Source organism: Xiphophorus hellerii, chromosome 7 (assembly GCF_003331165.1).
Source record: "Xiphophorus hellerii strain 12219 chromosome 7, Xiphophorus_hellerii-4.1, whole genome shotgun sequence".
Lineage (NCBI taxonomy): Eukaryota > Metazoa > Chordata > Actinopteri > Cyprinodontiformes > Poeciliidae > Xiphophorus > Xiphophorus hellerii.
The window spans coordinates 30,287,003-30,293,962 of NC_045678.1; the positions used below are offsets into that span (position 1 = coordinate 30,287,003).

General features: G+C 36.7%; 1 non-coding gene across 1 annotated transcript; it reads left to right on the forward strand.

The window, feature by feature from the left end:
- Positions 1–4,212: 4,212 nt before the first annotated feature.
- Positions 4,213–4,294, forward strand: trnas-aga (transfer RNA serine (anticodon AGA)). Its single transcript has one exon. It is a non-coding gene; the product is annotated as a tRNA-Ser (tRNA).
- Positions 4,295–6,960: the final 2,666 nt, after the last annotated feature.

Below are 6,960 nucleotides of genomic sequence, written 5' to 3' on the forward strand. Positions count from 1 at the left end.
CATGTTGCCTCGGTCTGTTCACTTTAAAACTAGGATTCCCAAACAGCATTATCTCCTGGAGAGCAAACCCACACATACAAAATATGGAAAGAAACATTGAATTTTACACTTTTTTTAATCATTTTTCTTTATAATTCAATAAGTACCTCATTCACTTAGCATCAGTGCTGCAGAATACCTCCTGATTTTAGTTGGCATTGACTTCTGTAGTGGAAAATCTTATCAGGCTTTATTCATCTTAATTTAATATATCACCAGATACAATTTTCACCACAATCCCTTCTTTTGATAAGAAAATATGTTATGTTTTCATATTAATCCCAGCAAATTATGTTTAATCTCAACAGCAGGTCTTTTTCTTGTCAGAAATCTTTCGATTCTAGCTTGAGGAGCAAAGCAGCTTGATAAATTTGACCTGCAGCTGATCAGAAAAATGTTTTGCTTTCGGGGAGTAAAGGATGTTTCTATCTTCTGTTCTCCATCTATAACTTATATTTCATAATAAACAGATCACATTCATTTAAAATGTGTTGGATTCCTTTTTTGGTTTGTTTTTATTTTCCATCTTCCTACAAATTTCTTAGACCTCCTTTAGCGCCCCCTGGCGGAAACTATTGAGAAGTCCTGCTGGAAGAGCCGTTTTTTTTTTGTTTTTTTATTGTTTCATATCAGTTTTTATGACTCAAATTGTTCCTATCTGTAAATTACAGAAGCTCCAGTAAGGCAACCCAGAGGTTCACATAGATTTATTTAGTATGTAGAAGAACTGTTGATTTTAGTCAGATTGTTGGTTTTCCTTCCACTGCAGTTTACAGGAATTCATTCAACAAATTGAACTGTTTTAATTGAATTTTATAATAAAGTTAAAGATGTTAGAAGCTATAATTTTATGAATGTCATGTATCTGTTTTTTTATGTCTCAAGTATGGTTAATCATTTTTTTGTTTAGATATAGAGACTTTCACTTATTTTTTATGTTTGCTTTCAATCTTGGTTCAAATAGTAAATTTCATGCTGAATGCTATAATTCACTAAAAGCAAATATGCTAGTATAGGTATTTCTCCACTTTCTTTCTTATTTTTAAAAAGAAAATTATTTATTTTCCCAACAAGAAGAATTTAAAACAACTGGTGTGTTTTCTTTTTGAGTGTAAATTAAATTGAATCACTTTTTGCTGTGTTCAAATGAAACCTTACAAGTTTTAGCTGTCAGTAGTTTAGCTTGTTGCTAATCCAGTCACTGCCTCAGGTAACAGATTTGATTTAATTTGTGCTGATTGGATGTTCCACTGCTGTTGAGGCATACAAATAAAGCACAAACGCTGCACAAAATGTTTGATTCACTTAATTTCACTTGCAGCAATTAGATGTCCAAAACTGGACCCAAAATAAACTGAATAATTACAAAAACCATTAAAGTTTAAAGAATGAACATAGTTCCAGCAGAGCTGGGTCAGGATTCCAGCTGATCAGTTGTTGCTCACATTTTCTTGTTCTTGTGTTAATAACTTCTTTCTGACACGTTTTATCGCCTTAAATGTCGTTTTCTGTCAGGATTAAAAGTGATGGATGTTGGAAAGAACAATAAAAGCGTCTCGGTGAGGCTGGACAATAAATCAGTAACAACGTACATCATGTTAGATCAATAAATAATTCTTCTGGTAGAATATTCAATATGTAGAATATTCTGTCCATTCAAGCTCTCACAGCTAAGCTAGTTGGGTGGAATCAACGCTCTCACTCTTTGGTTGCTTAGCAACAACCTGCTGGGTAACAAGCAGTTTCAAGTTCCACCCAACTTTGGTTACCTAGCAACGGCCTGCTGAGTAGCTGACGCAGCAGAAGTTTCAAGTTTCCCCACCGAGGCTCAGAACTAACGCCAAATCCAGTTCGGCTGCATTTCAGATATTTAAATCAGAAACTAATCAATAATTATTGATGTTGACAATTATTGGTATGGACTGATGTGAGTCGATTTTCAGCCGTACGTTTCAGATATTCCTCTTCCTGGTGAAACTCTCCAACTTGTTAATGGCCAACCCGAGTTTTCCCCAAGCAACAAATTCTTTCTTACACGATCCAGATGTGTATGATATGTATCAAAAATTGTTTATTTTGTAAAACTGCAGCGGCAACATTTTTTTGCATCACAGGAGTCACATGACCACCATGTTACTGCTGGTGGAAACAACAAAGAAGAAGAAGACAGCAAGTAGTTGGAGGATGATGTCGCAGCGTGAACAAACTCATTCACATGTGACTTTTAAATGTGTTTCTTATTTAATGGAAACCCCGCAATTGCGAAATGTTGTTCTTTTTTTCCAATACTAGCAGAATATTGACAAAGTTTTGCGTATATTTGTAGAGGAAATGCAGCTAATGTGTCAGAGTATGATTTTCCTTCATGGTTAGAAGCACTTTCTTTTAGATTTGGGGGATTAATCTTAGAAAGACCATCTGTTTTCATATTGCAACCAGCCAGACTACTAACGGTGGATTCCATCTGCTGTCAGATCTCAAGTCTTCATCTTCATCCAAGTCTTCAGTGTAAAGTCCATCCAGTTGCTTAAGCAGCTACAGGATGTTATGACTACAGACATGTGAGTGTTTGGTGCTTATTGGTTCTCTGTTGAGTAAATGAGGCGGTCTCTAACTTTGCTCTTGTGTCTTTCTTACTCTCCCACAATGAGGCGCCCATTTCTGCCAAGTGGTCAGTTGTTCTCTTAGGAAACAAGCAGTTCCCCTCCCAAACAGGTGATGGCAGCAGTGATACTATGAAGTGGGCTCTAACAATGGGCCCTTTGCATTTCTGCTTTCGTGTTCGGGGATTAACGGCTTGGTCGCTTCCAGTCTATTGAAAATGGCATTTTACACTCGGCACTTTTAGAGCTTGTCCAAGGTAACAATGATGTACATCGATCCGAAGCTCCAATAAGGAAGCAGGAGAAAGGTTTTTTAGAAATACGGCTCGTTATACATTCACAGATACGAAGGTGAGTTTTACTTTCTTTGAACTTTGTGGCTAACATTAGCTTTAGCTTATGCTAGTAGGCAATATTCTCGGACATTTTAATTATAAAATGTGCTATTTACGTATCTAAATATTTTTCAGTCATTCTAACGAACAATGTTTTTACCTTATTTTGCGTTTGTTTTGAAGTAGAAAATTTTTGAGCTAAAAAAGTCAATCTTTGAGGAAAAAAATGAAAATTTGAGATTAATCTAGAATATTTATCAATTTAATGACCTAATACTGATTTTATAAGTGTTAACTATTTAAATCTCTGCAAACTATACAAAAATACATATTTTTGTATATTCTCGTACATTTAATGTCATACGGAGGTGATTGAAACTTTTTACTTGAGTGACTTTTTAAATGAAATGTACTTCTCCTGAACCGTACTTTGCATTTTAATAGAAATATTAATTTTACGTACTCTAGCTCTTACGTAAGTACAATTTTTGTTTATTTTACAGTAAAACAAACATGTTCATATTTATCCATCCATCCATTTTCTGTTCACCCTTGTCCCTAATGGGGTCGGGAGGGTTGCTGGTGCCTATCTCCAGCTACATTCCAGGCGGGAGGCGGGGTACACCCTGGACAGGGGTGTACCCCGCCTCCCTGGCCAGTCTGCAGGGCAACACAAAGACTTACAGGACAAACAACCATTCACACACACACACTAGGGAGAATTTTTTTTAGAGAGACCAATTAACCTAACAGTCATGTTTTTGGACTGTGGGAGGAAGCCGGAGTACCCGGAGAGAACCCACGCATGCACAGGGAGAACATGCAAACTCCATGCAGAAAGACCCCGGCCGGGAATCGAACCCAGGACCTTCTTGCTGCAAGGCAACAGTGCTACCAACTGCGCCACTGTTCATATTTAGGTGGTAGCAAAAATCAGTCAAAGCAACAGATGAAAACCGCCACTAGATGGTGCTGTTGTCTCCTGATCCAATATTACAGCGGTCGACATTGTTCTGGTTCCGGCCGCTTCATAAATCAGGACATTTCAAAGTTGTTGACCACGGAGAACCATGTTTTCGCGTGTTTATAACGAAAACGAACATTCCGCAAACATGTGACCGTGCGTGAAGTATTCGGTTTCGGATGAATTATAGAAACAAACCAAAACGCCTGCGAGACAGAACCGCGGGGAAAATACATCCTCATATTGCGTCATAGGTCGGTTACGTTGCCGTGTTGTCGTGGCCGAGTGGTTAAGGCGATGGACTAGAAATCCATTGGGGTCTCCCCGCGCAGGTTCGAATCCTGCCGACAACGAGTTGCTTTTGTTTTTCCCTTAGTGATTTAATTCTCTTTTAATGTTTCGACGGTCATAAAAAATATACACAGAATTACCGACAGTGTTATTACTGCGCTCTGATGATGAAAGTCTGATTCTTATATTTTTAAAACACTAATTCTTTAAATATAAAATAGAGAAACATGCATTTATTTTTAAATATATTTTGTTTTTTAATGACAGTTTCCAAAGAAAAAAGGGTAAATATACATTTTATAGGAATAAATGGAAAAATCTGTTACCTTCACTTATTTAAAATTTTAATACTTTAAAAACTTATTTTTAAAATATATATAACAGTGACAGAAAATATTAATTACTATTTTTTACTGTTCCCTGGAGTTTTTCTTTTTTGTTTTTCTTTTTATTTTCATAACTTCTGCTGCGTTGATGCTAATGGTACTAATAGTCATGTTTGGTTTCAAAGTCGTAACTCTTTATGTTTTCTGCACATTTAGAAAGAAACTAAAATGTAATATTTCAAAAACACAACAGTGTTACTGATTGGAGCTACATTCACAATGATAGTGAAAATAAGTTTTAATATTTTAGTGCAATAAATAAAAATGCAAACTGGACGAAATGTAATGATAAAAACTGCTTTGATGTGGTCAGAGTTATTTTTAATAAAACTGCAAACTGATTTTAAATAAATATATATTATTTTGAAGCATTATTATGGATTCTGCAAGGGTTTTTCACTGAATCTACCAAAATAATCTAATAGTTTTCTCCATTTTATCTTTTCTCCATCGTCCTGTTTCCTCCTCTGAATGATGAAATGTGTTTGCTGGTGTCGGCATAAATCTGACAGGCTGGAGGAACAGGAAGGAAAACTCTGTGAACGTCTGGGTTTCCCATTTCAGACGTCCGGATCCAGTAGAAGCTGCTGGTGAAGGACATAAATGTCACCGACAACTTCCAGCTTTTTTTAGACTTTTGTTTACAGACTGGAACGATAACAGCCTTTGATGTTTAATCATAACCAGAAACTGAAACATTCAGCAGCGCCCGGCTGTGATCTGCAAGGAAAAGGAAATCCTGCTAAAAATAAAATCATTTAAGACAACTGATATGTTTATATTTGTAAGAGATCAGAGAAGTGTATTTTTTTATTATTATTATTTATGTCCAAGTCAAAGTTCATGTTTTTTGTATATGACATCACAGGAAAGTTATTAAATGCAGCTTTTCCCCTTCGTCAGACTGATTTTGTACGTATACATAAAGATTTTGTTTCTTCCATTTCCCATGTTGTAAAGAAACCATTTCATACCCATGTTAATAATCTAAGGAGATAAATGGTCATAAAATACCCAAACCTGACTTCTTTAAACTAATTTGGATATTATCTAAAAATTCTGGATTAAACTCTTTTAATCCCATTTGGTTCTGATTTCAGTTTGGATTTTTATGCTTTATGAAATATGACAGATTTTTACCTCTGATCAAATCATGATAATCCTGAGTATTTTCTGCTGATTTTATAGGAGTTGTAGGACTACGTTTTCTCATAGCAAACACTAAAACTGTTTTCATACCTGATAGTCCGGTAGATTCGGTTCAATTTTGGACCAAAGTTGCAACATTTATACATCTTCAGTTCTCAAACCAACCAACACCTGTTCCCCTCCTCACCTGTGGGGGCGCTGCACCAAGAACCACTCAAGGAAACGACACTAAGCACAACTTCCTTCTTTAAAAATGGACACAAAAATGGAGTATTGTCAGATTTTATCCATTGTAGGATTGTTGTTATTGAAAGGCCATAAGCTATTTCTCCCACTAGTGCTAAGCTAATATGTTTGTTGTGGTTGTATTTACCCAGAATTCCCTGCACTTTAGTCCACTTCCTGCTTTCAGTCTATTTGGCGTCACATTCAATCCATTCACCAGAGTTTACTTCAACTGAACCGAGAGCGAGGTTTGTAGTCGGAGGACGGTTCGTTTTTTTGGTTCAGTTAGCATTCACACCTCCCCAAACGAACCGGACTTTCTGGACAAACGGACTGGATTTGGATTAAAGTGGCTAAAAAGGGCTGGTGTGAATGCTCTGTAAGTAGAATAAAGATAAATAAACTTGTGGTCACTAAGTTAAATTGACACATGGTCAGCTCCAATGGTCATATTTCAGGCCCAAAATGGCAGAAGGAAACAACATGATGATCTAAATGCAGAACCACCATGATGTGATTGTTACAAAACGTTGCATAAGAAAAGGCACCACCCTGCTCTAAAGAGGTAAATGAGTGTTTTTTTATTGGATTGGTGGAGGAGACGCAGTCGAGCCTCGCTGAGTGACCTAAGGCAGTGAAAGTGCATAGGTCTGCAGTGACATCATAGTTTCAGTTGCTGAAAAGCAAGTAAAAACAGAAGTTTCTGGATGTCAGCTCTGCTTAATGAGCAGATCAACTCAGCTGCTGCTCTGCACTTAGTTCTGGACTGATCTCTCTTAAAACCGCCTCAAACAACAAAGGATATAAATGTTTTAATAATCACTATTCTTCAAATATTCTCATTTGCTTCAGAAATTTATTCTTAGTCCTGCTGTCAGTTCCTTCACACCTAAACAGTCACATCTGTAGGTCAAAGGTTACTCTATGCTGGCTCTAGCTGCAGGTGTAATGTTAGCCGCTGCTCTAGC